This window comes from Lissotriton helveticus, chromosome 3_1, assembly GCF_964261635.1.
Source record: "Lissotriton helveticus chromosome 3_1, aLisHel1.1, whole genome shotgun sequence".
Lineage (NCBI taxonomy): Eukaryota > Metazoa > Chordata > Amphibia > Caudata > Salamandridae > Lissotriton > Lissotriton helveticus.
The window spans coordinates 312,993,658-313,012,048 of record NC_136061.1 but is presented as its reverse complement, the minus strand read 5'-3'; positions in this window follow the sequence as shown (position 1 = coordinate 313,012,048).

The following is an 18,391-nucleotide window of genomic DNA, read 5'->3' as shown; positions in this document are numbered from 1 at the left end:
ATATAAGATTACTTTAGCACAAAATAGCACACAACCAGTAATCACTGGTAACCAGGACCTCACTAGCACCACCTGTACTAGGGAGAAAACAACCACCTACACATCACAATACCTGTGGGGGTGGAAGCACATAACACATGATGCAATGCATAACATTCATTCAGAGGTGTAAGGGAGGAAAACACATGATGCATCACAATACATTCAGAGGTGTAAGGCACATGACGCATAAAAACACATTCAGAGGTGCAGAAAAAGTACAGTTGCGCCAAACTCACGTAAGTCACCACCTGTGACTGTCCCTAGGCCAACTGGCCTCTCTGGGGCTAGGACGCCCTGTGTCCAAAGTCAGGGTCCTAAACGTAGCAGTTGCCCACAAAGTGCTGGGCAACTGGTGCAATTGAGGTTTGAGCCTTCCAGGGCTCAAGAACAACAAGGTGGCCAATGTGGGAATCTCGCTGGGCTCTCAGAACACTGGTGGGGCGAACACGATGTGGGAGCCTCACAGGCTCTGCAGCAACAAAATGTCCCCCTGAGCCTCTCTGGGCTCCTTAACACTGGGGCGCCTTGAGCCTCTCAGGGCTCGTGAAATAATTGCCCCTGAGCCTCCCCGGGCTCAAAGCAACAATGGCCCTCCCAGAGCCCCTCAGGGCTCTTGACCACAGAAATTGGGGCACTCAGGGTTAAAGAAATGCCCCGTCGTTGGAGCCTCGCTGGGCTCGGAACACAGGCAGCACTGCCCCCGGATGGAGCCTCTCAGGCTCTGGTGAGATGCCCCTGCGATCTAGGGGCCCCGCTCTGGGGAACACTGTGTTGAGGGAGGGCCCCTTGGGCTTCTAAACACCCTGGACCTCGCACTGGGGGGGGGATGCGGGCACCGGCAATGTGCCTCGACGCCTCCCCCTCCTCTCGAACCCTCACGCCTCCCACTCACCGGGTGCTGCAGCTCTCGCTCCTCGGCTTCCTCGGGACGGGCGGGGCTCTCCTCTTCTCAGGGGAGCCTCGCTCCCTGCAGCACTTCTCACCGGGGCTCTCCCTTCACATGGGAGCCCCGGCAGGCAGCAGCTTCCGCCTGCCTCTCTGTCCTGCCCCCGGCCTGCCTGACTTCCGGGTCGCGGCTGCGGGGGCGGGACTTCCGTCGGGCCGCGCTCTGGTTGGCCGGCCTGACAAACCACTTCCGGGTCGTCGCGGGCAGCGCGGCGACCCATTCCAGGCACTTTTAGGCGGGGCTGAAGTTACCGAGGGGTCGGCACCCTCGCAGTAAAAGTGAAAAACGGGCGGCAAGGTCCCTGGCAGGGTGGGCACCTGCCAGGCGACAAACCACTCGAGAATAAGCGAGGTGGCACTCGCTTGGGGCGGCCAATGCCGGGTGGGCACCGGCCTCTTCAAATAAAGCGCTCCCCAGCGCTACAAGCCACAAGAAAGCGCTCCAAAGCGCTATAGCAGAACAAAAGCGCTTCCAAGCGCTAAGAGGCAATTCCAGCGCTCCCAGCGCTAGAGGACAGCCCAAAGTCCAGCAAAAGTCCTCCAGGGGGGTAGGGGGGGGCAAGGCTGGGCCCAGAGCCAGCACACTGGGCCTCCAGGCAGGGAGACACCCCAAGTGGCGGTCCTCTGGCCCAGCAGCAGCAACAGCAGCCCCCTCAGGATCCTGGAAAAGAACAACAACTGTGGGGACACAGCCCCATTTTTATACAGTGCATTCCTTTGTTCAAGGGTGCAGGGTGGGGGGAAAACCAGTTGCAGCTGGTTCTTGAGTACTCTGTTTACCTCAACCACCCTCTCTATTCACTGGCAGGGCTTGGGTCATTAGACACACCACAGGGGGGCGGAGCCAGCATTGTGTGGGGAAAACCCAGCCCATCCAGGACACAGGTACACTCCTCCCACACATCACTCATGCTAATCTCCCACTCACCACCAGGCAGACCCATCCAGACTTCCTGGAGCCTGGCATGCCAGCCAGCTCCAGCCAATCACACGCCAGCACCCTCACAGCACACGTACAGCCATGTCTAGAAATGGCGCTTCCCTACTAGACACATACATGCTGCATACACCATCTCGCAGCATTCACTCTCACGAGTTCACACATACCAGACTCAAGCCTGTACACCCCACGCATCAGGAACTACCAGGGACACATACATTCCCCATGCATTCCTATGGGCGGGCAGGCCTAGCTCAGCACATGCACTCAGAGTGCGCACGCACTTTCCACTGGGACACAGTGAAAGTGCGTAGAATCCCCAAAATCACCATTGCCAATTCACCATTTCAAGCAAAAAGTCTAGGGGTGAACCTGCCCTAAGGGCCAAAGTCCAACACAACCCCCTTCCAGCCAAAACGCAGGGTAGACCAATCACCACCGTGATGGACTTCCCTGCTTGGGGCGATAGAACACGGACGCGGGCCCGCAACTGCAGGGACACCCTCCTGTTCTACGCCACGGTGAACCCATGGGATTCCTTCTCAACACACTGTCTGGACCAACTGGGCTACCCCACTGGTACTCCCAAGTTGTCCGCGGCCAGGACCAGGCCCTGGGCCACCCAAGTGCCACTGGTCCATGCCAATTCGCAGAGCGGGGGGTAGTAACCCCTGGCACATAGGAGCCATTCTCCACTCTTCCTGTCTGCAAGACAGGACTAGACTGCCACTGGTACTCCAGCCTAGGGCCTACAACCTCAGGCGGACCAGGAGTCTCGGGGAAGGCTCTCCTTCCCTTACCTCTTCTCCTAGGGTTCTTCCTCCTCCGGCGAGGGGTACACCTAGAACGCCATTCCAACCCAGGGCTTATCCACTCAGGTTGCACCGGGGTCAGAGGTGGGCTCTCCCACCCTCTGCACCCCCTTCCAGAGGTCTGCCCTCTCCCACCTGGAGAAGTTCCTCTGGAAGAAGAACCGGTCAGGACACTGGTTACAGTCGTCCTACCCTTCAGGTCAGGCTGACCCTGAACCTGGCCTTCCAACCTCCGGTCTAAAACCTTTGGTGGAACAATTGCCTGGCACTCCAGGACTTTTGGGGACTTACACTCCATCCCCCTGAGGCTAACAAATGACACATCTGTCGTGTGACTGTCTGTCTGGCGCAGATCTCCCGCCCTCTGTCCACCTGACAGTGCGTGACGATCCCCCAGACCAGAAGTGGCGCCACCTGGGTCCCCCCAAGAAGATCTAGCCCAACTGGCTAGTCCCTGGTCCACTGGTGCATCCACTGGGAAACTCATCCCCCAATCACTCCTCACGCTGGACTCCTGTACCCTCCCTACCGGAGCGGTACTGCCAGCCTCTAGAACCACAGGAGCTCTGGTTACAGACGTTACAGGTCCTCTACTCACTAGGAGATCCTCCTCAAATGGACTAACAGGACAGCCTAGGTCCCCAACCTGGTGTTCCCTCAAGAAACCATCCAAGTCCTGAGGCAGGGCTACGGGCGTCTGGGGAACCTCGGTCTCCCCCTCACCCCTGCTCCACTGAGCCAGGCAGTGAGCCCCTACACCCTCCTCGCTATCCTGGGACCTAGCTGGGCCACACTGAGTCTCTTCCACCACGCTGGGCTGGAAGATCCCTGAACCACTACTTTTGGAGTCACTCACCAATGACTCTAGAGAACCTCTGGCCCTTTCCCAGCAGTCTGCTTCATCTGCAAGCTCACATGCGCTAGACAATCCACACCCCAACAGGTGCGTGCGCAACCCTGGTGAACAACAACTGAGCAGATGCTCTTTGACAATCAGACCAAAGAAGACATCAAAATCATCTTTTGTGTGAACTTGCACCCAAGCCCACAGTGTATCACAACATTCATCCTCAAAATCTACCCAAGACTGGTGAGGCAGTTTCCTACTGTCCCTGAACTTCAACCTTAACTCCTCCTCTGGGGAAAAAGGTACCAGACTGGGGGAATTGGGACTGGGATTTCCTACACTGAAATCTAAATAGCTGCCACCACTGGACTCAACCCTCCCTGGGGAATCCAGACATTCAACACTGCACGCAGGGGATAGTCTACCCTCCAGAGCTACTTTGCCTCTGGTGGCGGCCCTCTCAGCCTCCTCTATCCTTTCCTGCGCTAAGACCCTCTCGGTCTCTAGCTGTTGCTTTCTAACGCCCAGCTGTGCCATAGCCTGGGCATGCTCCAACCTGAGCTTCTCTAAAGCCAGCTGGTGCTCCCTTTCTCTCCTCCTATCTTCCAGCTCCTCTGGGGACAGGGAAAGGGATGAGGCGCTGCCTCCTAAACTGGACCCAGCAAGGGACTCCCTATCTATGGGGTCCTCCCTCTCTACTGGCATCCAGGTGCTGACATCTTCTCCCTCCTCTCCTGAATCTTCAGGGCTCCCCACAGACCAACCACCCTCCTGGTGTGAAGCCCGGGCCCTTTCCTCACTGCGCTCAAGGTCCCACTGACACTTTTGCCATAGGATCAGGCTGCTCCTAAGTTCGGACTGAGTGTCTAACTCATCCACCCCTATGTCTCTCTCTTCACAGAATCTTACCAACTCTCCCATACTGTATCTAAACAGAACACAGAAATCAAAAGCAGGCTCCATTCTGGCGGACGTTCTAGTGAAAAGATCACACAGGGAACCTAGGGGTCTGAGCTAACACAGGAGTACACAATTCACAAGGTATCAGCAAGCTCTCTACCCCAGAGAACTCACACTCACTTGCCTAGTGCCACACACCATTCATCCACACACAACCCTCCCCTCGGACTGGTAAGGCAGTTTCTACCACCCCTGACTTCTCAACCTGACCACAAGTGACACAGGTACCGACTCTGGGCGCAGGGTGGGGGACAAATGTACTGGACACAATTACACAATGGATACCTTCAGGAGAAGAAAATAATGGAACTTCAAAAAAAACAATCCCCTAAAATGTGGTCATCTAAAATGCAGAGTTTTGTGGTGCAGCCAGCTGCTACTAAGGTACAAGGCAAACACAAATCCTTATCCTCACCGCTTGCCGCCAATGTTGGAAATGGGATCCCCGGCTGGCCAGGGCTTTCGCCAAAGTCAGTCAGAGACCACCACTCCCAAGTCAGGGCAAGGGAGTTACACGCCAAGATAACCCCTACTCACCCTCTAGGTAACGTGGCGCGAGCAGCAAGGCTAAACTTGGAGGCGATGTAAGTTAAGTATTTGCGCACGCACCCCAGCAACAACACCCAGGCCCACCACAAAGGAAACTCCACACAAGGTTATATAAAAATAGCCTTTGTATTACACCACAACACATTAGATAAAACACACACTTTACAATGTGCCAGAGGCACGGGCAGAATTTACAGGGGATATTTACAAGACAGGGCCACCTGGACCACTGTCAGGAATCAGAAGTAGCACTTTCAATATAAGATTACTTTAGCACAAAATAGCACACAACCAGTAATCACTGGTAACCAGGACCTCACTAGCACCACCTGTACTAGGGAGAAAACAACCACCTACACATCACAATACCTGTGGGGGTGGAAGCACATAACACATGATGCAATGCATAACATTCATTCAGAGGTGTAAGGGAGGAAAACACATGATGCATCACAATACATTCAGAGGTGTAAGGCACATGACGCATAAAAACACATTCAGAGGTGCAGAAAAAGTACAGTTGCGCCAAACTCACGTAAGTCACCACCTGTGACTGTCCCTAGGCCAACTGGCCTCTCTGGGGCTAGGACGCCCTGTGTCCAAAGTCAGGGTCCTAAACGTAGCAGTTGCCCACAAAGTGCTGGGCAACTGGTGCAATTGAGGTTTGAGCCTTCCAGGGCTCAAGAACAACAAGGGGGCCAATGTGGGAACCTCGCTGGGCTCTCAGAACACTGGTGGGGCGAACACGATGTGAGAGCCTCACAGGCTCTGCAGCAACAAAATGTCCCCCTGAGCCTCTCTGGGCTCCTTAACACTGGGGCGCCTTGAGCCTCTCAGGGCTCGTGAAATAATTGCCCCTGAGCCTCCCCGGGCTCAAAGCAACAATGGCCCTCCCAGAGCCCCTCAGGGCTCTTGACCACAGAAATTGGGGCACTCAGGGTTAAAGAAATGCCCCGTCGTTGGAGCCTCGCTGGGCTCGGAACACAGGCAGCACTGCCCCCGGATGGAGCCTCTCAGGCTCTGGTGAGATGCCCCTGCGATCTAGGGGCCCCGCTCTGGGGAACACTGTGTTGAGGGAGGGCCCCTTGGGCTTCTAAAAACCCTGGACCTCGCACTGGGGGGGGGATGCGGGCACCGGCAATGTGCCCCGACGCCTCCCCCTCCTCTCGAACCCTCACGCCTCCCACTCACTGGGTGCTGCAGCTCTCGCTCCTCGGCTTGCTCGGGACGGGCGGGGCTCTCCTCTTCTCACGGGAGCCTCGCTCCCTGCAGCACTTCTCCCCGGGGCTCTCCCTTCACATGGGAGCCCCGGCAGGCACAGCTTCCGCCTACCTCTCTGTCCTGCCCCCGGCCTGCCTGACTTCCGGGTCGCGGCTGCGGGGGCAGGACTTCCGTCGGGCCGCGCTCTGGTTGGCCGGCCTGACAAACCACTTCCGGGTCGTCGCGGGCAGCGCGGCGACCCGTTCCAGGCACATTTAGGCGGGGGCTGAAGTTACCGAGGGGTCGGCACCCTCGCAGTAAAAGTGAAAAACGGGCGGCAAGGTCCCTGGCAGGGTGGGCACCTGCCAGGCGACAAACCACTCGAGAATAAGCGAGGTGGCACTCGCTTGGGGCGGCCAATGCCGGGTGGGCACCGGCCTCTTCAAATAAAGCGCTCCCCAGCGCTACAAGCCACAAGAAAGCGCTCCAAAGCGCTATAGCAGAACAAAAGCGCTTCCAAGCGCTAAGAGGCAATTCCAGCGCTCCCAGCGCTAGAGGACAGCCCAAAGTCCAGCAAAAGTCCTCCAGGGGGGCAGGGGGGGGCAAGGCTGGGCCCAGAGCCAGCACACTGGGCCTCCAGGCAGGGAGACACCCCAAGTGGCGGTCCTCTGGCCCAGCAGCAGCAACAGCAGCCCCCTCAGGATCCTGGAAAAGAACAACAACTGTGGGGACACAGCCCCATTTTTATACAGTGCATTCCTTTGTTCAAGGGTGCAGGGTGGAGGGAAAACCAGTTGAAGCTGGTTCTTGAGTACTCTGTTTACCTCAACCACCCTCTCTATTCACTGGCAGGGCTTGGGTCATTAGACACACCACAGGGGGGCGGAGCCAGCATTGTGTGGGGAAAACCCAGCCCATCCAGGACACAGGTACACTCCTCCCACACATCACTCATGCTAATCTCCCACTCACCACCAGGCAGACCCATCCAGACTTCCTGGAGCCTGGCATGCCAGCCAGCTCCAGCCAATCACACGCCAGCACCCTCACAGCACACGTACAGCCATGTCTAGAAATGGCGCTTCCCTACTAGACACATACATGCTGCATACACCATCTCGCAGCATTCACTCTCACGAGTTCACACATACCAGACTCAAGCCTGTACACCCCACGCATCAGGAACTACCAGGGACACATACATTCCCCATGCATTCCTATGGGCGGGCAGGCCTAGCTCAGCACATGCACTCAGAGTGCGCACACACTTTCCACTGGGACACAGTGAAAGTGCGTAGAATCCCAAAAATCACCATTGCCAATTCACCATTTCAAGCAAAAAGTCTAGGGGTGAACCTGCCCTAAGGGCCAAAGTCCAACAGAATTCTCGTCACCTAAGGGATTTTATGTTATGTTATACTAGATTTATAAAGCGCGCAGTTACTAAAAGTATCCCGGCGCTGCTACCAAGAAAACCCACCACAGAACCAGCTGAAGAATCAGGAACGTCCGGAGAAAAGGGCCTCAGAACAGCAGCGTTTTTAATTTCTTCTTGAAAGCTGCCGGGTCTGAGACCATCCTGAGGGAGAGAGGGAGTTCGTTCCAGGCTAAGCCAGCTTTGCCGGTGAAGGAACAGCCACCCAGCCGGTGACGTTTAAACCGGGGGTTCTGTATAAGGAGTTGGTCAGACGACCGCAGTTGCCTCGAAGGAGTATAGAAGGCAAAGCGCTTCTGGAGGTAGAGTGGGCCCAGCCCATACAGAGCCCGTTGGACAATGGACAGCATTTTGAATTTAAGACGAGACTTGACTGGGAGCCAGTGTAGGTGGCGGAGATGAATCCGCACACTCTGTCTGGGAGAAAGTCCCAGTAGGAGTCTCGCTGCCGCGTTTTGGACTACCTGCAGCTTCCTGGTAAGAAGCCCCTTTTAGCGACTGGAGGCTGCATCCCAGTGTGTTCCAGGGCCTTCACAACTGCTGGGGTCTGTGCAGAGTAGACTTGCTTGCATCTCAGCTCAGTTGGCGATCGGATCCGGAAGCCTAGGCTACAGATGCGTTTGTACAGTTTCAGGGTTACACTTTCCCTCCTTTCCTCATGATAGCCAGAGTCCTGGCACAAGTCATGTTCAGATGTCGGAGGTCATTCTTGTGACTCCATTTTGGAGAGCTCAACCTTGTTTCCCTGTAGCCCTAGTGTTAGTAATTGCTACTCATGTCCAACACTCTTGCCATCTGAATCTGTTATTGGGTCCGGAGGGGCATCCTCATCCCTTAGTCTTGTCCAGTTAACTCAGGTAGATAGCTCGGATGGTGTCAGGGAAATATGGTATACCCCAGGTATTTCTTAACAGGCTGCTGTTTTCAACAGGCAGGCATGGGCAGACAGCACTCATAAACGTTATGCTCCAGCTTGGAGGAGATGGGTGTTTGGTGCACTGAGTGGGGTGCTGATCCTGTGGGGGCAGAGTGTGGCATGGTAATAAATTTCCTTTCTGATCTAGCGTCTTCTGGTTTGGTGTACATGAGTGTGGATAAATACAGGTCTGCTATTTTAGCAGGACATCTCCCTCTCGATGATACACCTGTGGGTGAACACCCCTTAATATGCCAGTTAATGAGGGGCATTCACATATTCAATCCTCCAGTACGTAAGTACTCATTTCTTTGGGATGTGAATGTTGTCCTCAGGTTCCTGGAGCGATAACCAGAAAACAGATATTTATTGCGAAAGCAGCTTTCGGCTAAGCTCACTATGTTATTGTGTCTAATTTCATGTAAAAGGGTCTCCAATGTTCGCACATTAGTTTTGGCAGGCAGGGTGTTTTCTCCGGATGAAGTTACATTCAACATCACTCTTCGTACACAAAAAATTCCAGGTTGGTATCCTACCTGGCCATTCTTGGTAATTCTCTGTATTGTTCAATGCTTGAAGGAATACAAGGCTCCCACTAGCAAGTGCAGACAGGACACTGGTGGCCAACTGCTCATTGGTATTCAAAAGCCTTATAAACTGGTGGTTTCTGCCACGTTAGCCAGATAGATGAGATGGCTGTTAGCGGAAGCCGATGTTGACATATCCATGTTTGGAGCTCATTCTGCTACGGGAGCCATGGCATCAAAATCATATGCTTTAGGCTCTCGCATAGAGGATATTATGAGGGCAGCGGATTAGTCTACCGAGTCTACATTTCAAACAGTTTATTATTAAACAGATTGTCGATGTTGCATCAGTAGTGGTAACGCAGCTTTGAACAAGCATAATCGGAGTATCTGGCCCTGGCATAGAGTAAAAAAATTCTAGCTTACGCATTTAGAATTTTCAATTCATGAGGCAAGCATTATCCCACCGTCTATATGCAATTACGGAATTCAAATGCTTTTATTTGATTTCTGTAACAAAGTTTTTATCTAATACTATGGTGATTCCTCCTCTCACCCTGTTATGTTTGACATATGCTGTATCACCGATATATGCAGATAGGCTTTACCTTGTGATATTTTGCATTTCTGGAAACAATTAGATGATTGGTTGAAATGAGTTTCCGACTTAAGTCGCTGTTCACACATGAGAAGAGGTTGAGTAAGGCTTGTTACCTTCTCTGTTGATGGAGGTCCAATTCGGAAGGCTGCTTCTGGCCCGGTTTCTGTTGTTCAGCATCCCTGTTAGATTGTCTGAAAGATGTTGGATCCATGTTTGGGATAGATTTTGTGCTTTGGTGACTATTATTATGTTTCAAGTTGGAGGACGGGCGGGGCCTGCAGGGGCAACATGGCAGACGTGTTTTAAGGTCACTCTGCCACATATCCCCATAATCCAGTAAGTTTATATGCAAATCCGCAACATCCACAGAGGGACAGTGTCTCAGAAGACTCTACTCACCCCCAGGAGTCCGATAGGTCGATAGCGCTGCCCGATCTCCGTCATCTGAGCATCGGAACCAGAAGTGAGGCCTTGGCTTAGTGAGCGCGCCGTGGGTGGCGCTCAATGTGCAAAGCGCTGGCGGATAAGGGCCGCTGGTAAAGAGGTCAGTGGGTGCCAGAAGCACACACCTCAGAGCACTGTGGAAATGTGAGGTGTGCACGAAGCGGAGAGCAGTGGCGTTCCGAAAGCTGTGGGCCAGGTGGTGCTGTGGTTATTGACCATGAGCAAGATCCTCGGTGCGGCCCAGGCCTGGCCTGCGACAGACAGAAATTGGCGCAGTGCAAGCATGAGTGAACAATCACTGGCAGTGGCAGAACTGCGGTGGTCACCTCTTGTGGGTCCCACTACACAGTTGCATACCGGAGCGTGAGGCAGACCGGGAAAAGTGACTGTCAGCCGGACACGCGTGTGAGGTGGTACCGGAAGGGTACACCATGCAAGGCTGATGCTTGCTACTGGTGAGGTGACCTGCGGGAAGGGAAGAGGAGGAATCCAGTGATGACAGAGTGGCAAGGTCATGGACGAGTAAGTGGGGGAGGCCTTGCGACATACCGCTGCAGAAGCGAGCTCTGATGTGAGCACAAACACCAGGTCCACGCAATCGAAAGCTGGGCCTGTGCCGAGAGGAGGACAGGCTGCACCAGGCCCAGAGAACAGAGGCTGGTCATCACAGACTGGGAGAGTAGCGGTCCCACCCTGCAGGTTGCGAGTGCTTGCATCGCCCACATAGCTGGATGTCTCCTGCAAAGGATTGGAAATAAGAGAACCCCAGAGGGGAGCCCTCTTGAAGCAGACTGAATGACCCAGACTCTGAGCCCTGTGGTTTGGCGCACCAGCGAGGGCTGACCGCTCCAAGTTACCATTGCTACATTTAAGGTGAGGCCTACTGCAGGTGTTGCTCCCTACATATGGAGAGACTCCTAGCTACGCCATCATCAAAACGGCTGCTACCCCCGCACTGCCATACCTAGCACCTTTTCTGCCAAGCGATAAGGGAGGCGGCTTCTGCTCAGCGCTTATGCACCAGAATACATAACTGGGAGCCCAACGAGATACATCATATAGAAGTACTCCCTATGCCAGATTTATTGGCGGGCAAGATGAGACTCACACAGGTGTAGAGCTGCCATAAATATAGCTCCGATGCGGTAGAACACGTTACATTGGTTTGCGCAGCTATCCCCAACTACTCCGTTTAAATCTGCAGGGTGAAATGAGTCAGCCAGACGAACCGGATCACCCAGCTGAGGAGATGGGCCGCACTAAAGGCATTGGATCACAAGCTTCCTCACAAGTTGCAGGCCCGATAGACATGGGTCCAACACAGTCGGCATCGCAGCAAGGCCTCCCAGAGGACAGATTGGACGCAATTCTGAACGCCATAGAGAGATCTAGAGAGTCGCTGGAATCCAAAATGGATAAAGTGGCATTGGACCTAATGTTATTGCATGCGGATCATTGGAAATTGAGGGACCAAGTTACTTCTGCAGAGCAAGACATAGCAGAGCTCAAGACAGCCACCGATTTCATAGAGAAACAATAAAATAGACATGAGTCCAGAATAAGCAACCTTGAAGATCACGTGGAAGATGCAGAGAGCCGCTCTAGATGGAACAATGTTCGCTTGATTGGTCTACCGGAAGGAGCGGAGGGCCAGGACGCCGTTGCTTTTATGGAACAATGGCTTAAAGACATTCTACCCTCCTCCTGTCTGTCTCCATTCTTTACTATAGAGTGAGTGCACCGCATCTCAGCCAGGAAGCCATGCCTTGGCATGGGGGCACATCCACTTATTTTTAAACTGCTGCACTTTAGAGACAGAGATATGATCCTACATGAAACGAGGAAACTTTCTGAGGTCAAATTCGAGAATACGAAGGTCCTGTTTTTCTGGACTATACAATAAGGGTCCAGCACCTCCGGGGTTCTTTCCTGCAAGTCAAGCAAAAGCTTCAACAATTAGCCATTTCATATTCATTGTTGTACCCAGCAAGACTATAAGTGATCTCCATGGCAAAGCAAGATTTTTTGATACGCTACAAGACACCTGGGACTGGCTGGAAACTACAGTCCAGTTTTCGGGTCCTCGTCCGTCGGGCATGCCAGGAACTCGAAACGGTGCACCAAATGAACCTAGGAATCGCAGTCACCGACCCAAGAAACAAACTCTCAAACTATCTGCAGCACCAGGCGCAGACCAGATCAGACAGGAATGACAGGTGGCGGTTCGTGTAGCAAGGTGTTGAGCAGAGGCCTTAGAAGCAGTCAGTACAGAAGGAACACCAATCCATTCCGCGGAAGATGAGGACTCATCCGCGGCTGGCCTGTCGGACACTGCATCATTGCGAATGCTAGATGTAACGCCACAGACTTCTGATGGTATTATATAATATTGTAGAAACAGCACCCGCAGTACAATCTTTCTAAAAAGACTGCATCTCGCACAAGTTGACATTGTAACCCTCAATTATTGCTTACTATGTAGGAGGGCTTAACTGCTTGCAAATGTATTAAGGACCACACAGGACACCCGAGATGTTACTCATAATTGCATGCAATGACGCAAGAAATATATGGAATTTAACAGTGGAATGCCCTATAAGGCTGTACGCCCCGTACATTTTCCCCTACATAGGGAACTAGTTGGTTACACAGGCAGTTTTCTCTCCTCGCCAGGGTTTGAGCAGCACCTCTTGTTTACAGGGACTGTTCTATTAATGTTCCAGCATGGCCATGTTGGCCTATCCATTTTCCTCCTTGTTAACTGTGTGGTTTTGGGGGGCGCGGGCTGTTACGTTGCAGACAGCCGGCCTACACGTATAGCTGCATGCATGGTCCTGATTATGTCTCATTCTTTTCATACAGAGGTGTCATGACAGACCATATGATTCTTACTCGGAATGTGCATAGTTTCCGTACATCCTACCGCAGATACGCAGTGTATTAGTATCTTAAGAGGCACAATGTATGCATCGATCTCTTACAGGAGAAACATTTGGCCCGGATTGAAACGGATAGATTGCAAAGAAATTTGATGGGTAGGGTCTTTGCTTCTGATTTTTCCTTGGTTGCTCGTAGGGCATTAATCTGGGTCCGTCCGGGCACACATTTCATGGTAAAAGAGGCTCTTACAGACAAAGAAGGCAGATATGTGTTTTTAAAGGGTAGACAGGATGGGCGTTATATCCTGCTGGGTAATGTATATGCCTCTAGATCAGGGACATTTCCTGCAATCACTATCCCAGATACTGACTAAATGGTGCGACATACCATGGCTGATAGGGGGGGATTTTAACAGCATCATGGACACAGGACTAGGCAGATACTTCCCCCCTATGATGCATGACTGCTTTGGCTAATCCAACTGTACTAAGCGAGTGGGTACACCGCTGTGACCTGCTTGATGTCTGGAGGCATCCTAAAGCTGGAGAGAGGGTATATTCATTCTACTCCATGCCCCATGATTTGCATGTACGACTAGATAGGTTCTTGAGCTCACCCCCCCCCGCCTCCCCCACTTCTCTATGTGACATCCCAACATGGCGGTTACAACCGGCGATGTTGGAAGACTCTGTCTTCCGAGACTCGTTAGGAGAGCCATCAGTGAGTACTTCACACATAATACTGGAACTACGACATCCACCATGGTGGAATGGGCTGCTGTGAAAGTTACACTGTGTCGAAAGTGCCTGGGGCTGAGCTGCGGTATGAGGAGACAAATATCATCGGAATTGCTTGAGGTGGAAAAATATTTACTGACAATGGAATCACAAGCGATAACGGAAGCTCCGGATTCCGCCCCATTGTTAGAAGCACATAAACAACACACGGCACTCCTAGAACGCCTGAGATGTTTGAACTTCACAGCACACTCAGCAAAAACCCATGCCACGGCAGACCGATCCGGGCCCCTCCTGGCCTGGTTGATCAAACAGGACCAATCTCTGGGACCCATAACTAAATTTAGATCTCAGGAAGGTGGACTCAAATACACACAACACGAAATCCCCAGTTAGCTAACCACACACTTCACACAACTATATCGATCAGCGTTGGATGTGTCTGAGGCAGATATACATACCTTTCTTGATGGCCTCGCCTGTCCCATTCTCACACCTGAACAATGTAGGGAATTAGATGCCCCGCTCACACTCAAAGAAGTAAGAGGCGCTATGCGAGCATTACCATCTGGCAAAGTTCCCAGTCCGGACGGTTTCACACGTGAATGTTACAAAACATATGCTGACCTCTTGGGACCACAGCTACTCAGGGTGTATACTAAGGCATTGCAAACTACCTGTCTCCCAGCCACCCTGACAGAAGCTACACTGATTACCCTTCCGAAGCCAGATAGAGACTTCACGCAAACAGGCGCTTATTGACCCCTAGCGTTACTGACTGGGGATTATAAAATACTGGCATGAGTCCTGCCAGGCAGATTGGTGCCCATCACTCTTTATCTTGTCCATCAAGACCAGAATGGCTTTGTCCCTGCTCGAAATACCTCCCTCAACATATGCAGGCTTTTCCGGGTAATGCGGATTGCTACAGTGAATTGGTCATAAGCGGGCTGCCTAGTACTAGATTTAGAAATACTATCGAATGGCCCTATATGTTTGCGGTGCTACAGAAATTCGGATTTGGACCTTATTTTTTAAGTCCGGTCAAATTACTGTATGGAGCATCTAAAATATGTGTTCGCTTCGGAACCCTGTTTTCAGGGCCCATAAAGATTGGAAGAGGAACTAAACCGCTAATATTTTGCCTGGCTATAGAGCCACTGGCGACAGCCCTGCGTCAGTCGGCAGAACACTGGGGTATACAGCTGGGTGAGGAAACACACGCTATTTCATTATATGCGGATTACATTTTGCTTTACATTAGAAACCTACAGGCAATACCATCGATCATTTCAAACACAAGTTATCAGGGCTGGGCGTACATTTGGGGAAATCATGCTTATTCCCCTTTACCTCTCTGAATCGGTAACTCCTATGATATTTCGCCATTCACTCTCACACAGGTAATTGGATCTTTAAAGAGCAGCTCTATCCAGGTCAGATATTTGGCTCCAAATCCACACCTTATTAGTGCCTGTTTCAAGAAGGGCCAATTTACGGCAGCGAACGCTTCTTCTGCGTCAAGGGATATAATCAAAGGGGCATATCCCTGTGCCATGTGTCTTCTAACCAGTTGCTCAGGTAACAGAGATTTTACGGAGTCGACCTTTTGGACATGAAGCCGAACTGGTCACAGTGAATAAGAGCGGCAATGACCTGTACCAATCTATCTGCCAGGACTGTGGCTAGAATTTTGGTTTCAATGTTGATAAGGGAAGTTGGGCAAGAGGAGCTGCATGCCGTCTGTAACTTGCCCGGTTTATGTCTGACTATGATCATGGCGTTCCTGAAGTTGTGAGGGAGTGCACCATTTGCCTTTGTCTCTAAGAATAAATTGAGTAGGTGAGGACTTAGTATATCCTTGTTCCATTTGAAAAACACTGTTGTTATGCCTTAAGAACCCAGAGTTTTCCTGGTCTTTAGGTTGAGAAGCCTACAGTTTTGAACACATTATGCCAACACTGAGGAATAGGTTTTCCCTAATTACATGCAATGTGAGAGGGTTGGGTTCAGCAGCTAAAAAATATAAGGTTAGTATAGATTTGAAGAAGTGGGTATGCACACAGTATTTATCTAAGAGACTCACCTTACTAAAACTGAAACCACTAGATTACAGCAAAGATCGAGGGAACAAATATTTGCAATTGCGAACTCCTCGTTTGCTAGGAAGCCCTCATTGGGATTAGAGCCGGGCTCTCCTTCACTAACACGCATACCCAGGCAGACAAGAAGGGGAGATAAGCATTGGCGGCAGGCAGCCTAGATGGACAGGAGATACTGCTGGTCAATGTCTAAGACCTAAATAAGAACAGGAATTACACTTCACCCTGCTGTTGTGGCAGTGGAGTCAGTTGTCTGATGTCCTTATGCTTATCGGTGGAGATTTTAACAGTGTCAGTGGTGTCCATGTGAACTGTTCTATGCCACCAGTGGCTGCGCTTAGTCTACTAAAGTGGGCAAGGGCTAAACTAGCTGGTTAACAGACTGGAATTTAGTTGACATATGGAGATTGCAATACAGACATGACCAAGCAGTGGTGGTGGTGACATTAATACGTGGTGAGGCAAGAGAAGCAATTATTTTAACCCACTGACAAGAACTGTGAGAAACCAGCAATGCCTTTAGAGTCAAAGCCAAAGCTCCCACCGTGGCTCATATGAGCAGTGTTTATAACAGACGACGACTAAGAGCTCTGAAGTTGAGGCTGATGGCAGTATGCGTTTCTTACAAAGCCTGTTAGTGGGTCAAAATGTTATGAATAAAACGTTTACTTACCCACTGCCTCTTGTCCTCCAGTCCTCTATGTTCGCCAGTCCGTCCAAGCGTGTGGTCCCAGAGCCAACTCCCCTAACCAATCCAGACGCTGCTGTCATTCTTTTATTAATAACAACCAGCACGAGAGATGCACCAGGGTTGGTTGGAGTTGGCTGGCTCAGCACTTCTTTAGGCCCTGGGGTCCTGTCTCTGATCTTCCCCTGGCTGTCTACAGCAGATCGGGTTGGAGAGGTTTATAGTGCGCATGTCGGGCTGGCCATTGCAAGGCAGCCGACCAAACCACCATGCGCACTTCAAACTAAAGTGACCACCACTTCTCCCTGCTGCCAATCAGGAGCAATGGCCCCGCCCTGCCCTCACACTCGGCTCAGGCTGGCAGCGCAGCAGCAAAAAATAAAATGGTAATATAATCATTTTACTACCATTTTATTCTTCACATTTGCTGCCTTCACAGCAGGGTGCGACACTCCTCTGCCCTAATGGAGGAGCCGCCACTGTGACATGACCTACTCATTTTCTACTCCACTCTGTATGATGAGCATATGATATTAGATACAATAGGCTTTGGTAATCTATGTCAATATATGTTGAGCTCGTAGTATCTGGGCAGAACCTTGTCCGACCATAACTCTCTCTTCGTGTGTGTGCGGCTGGAGAGACCCTGCAAACGATACCCGCTTGGGTGTTGCAGCCTATTGCCTTGACTGATGCGCATGTAGACCTTTGTTATGAGAAGCAATCACAGAGTATTTTCATACTACTCAGGGTACAGTGTCTATTGTCATGGTAGAATGGAAAAGCCTTAATCTTGCCGTGTGGAGCAGACACTGTGCCCAACGTTGCCAGGGTATACATTTTATTTGTCTCCACACCAACAGTACTCTTGTATTGACATGGTTTTTATCAAGAGATGATTATAGGAAAACGCACATATAGAGTCTGCCCAAAAATCACATCTGATCACAATCCAGTGATGCTAATGCTGCAGAAGCAGCTGGGGGCCAAAGAGGCTCATCAGGCCTTTTCATTTCCTCTGCACTTACTTAGTAACACAGAGTACCAGGCACATATCAGAAGAGCACTGGGGGAGTACTTAAGAAACAACATGGGCACTGCTTCTGTCTCTGCGGTATGGGACTGTATTAAATCCTGCGTCAGGGGGCCACTCTCCAGTTTATTTTAGCACAGAATCGGCAGGTAACCCAGGAGGCAAAGCAGGATCGCCTAGACTACCTAGATCTGGAATCTCAGCGCGCAAAAGCAATTGTAGTAAGGGATCTAGCGGAGCAGCCAATACACCTCTGGCTCTTAGAAGTACGATCTAAGCTTAATAGAGGGTTAGCAGAGGACATTGCCGCTAACTATTATGAGCATAAAACCCTGCAGTATGAATATGGAGAGAGGGTCAGCAGGCTGCTGGCTATCCATATTTCTGACCGGAAGGCTAGATCCAACATCAAATTTATTCAAGGAGAAGGCGGTCTGTCTTATACTCGATCACAGGATATAGTCGAACAGTTTAGACTACTTTATGCCAAATTATACTGCGATCCAGCGCTAGCAATAATCACATTCTTCTTGAATATCTGCAAGAGAGCCCATTACCAAGGCTTGACTCTGTGGGGTCCATCCATCCAGTGCCTCAGATAAAGAGAGACCTAACATAACAGTCTTGAAAAAGATGGCAACAAAATGAAATAAGCCATCGAAACGCGTCGACGCAAAACAAACTGCACAACCGAGTGACCGTGTCAATTTTGCAAAGTGCAATAAGTATATGT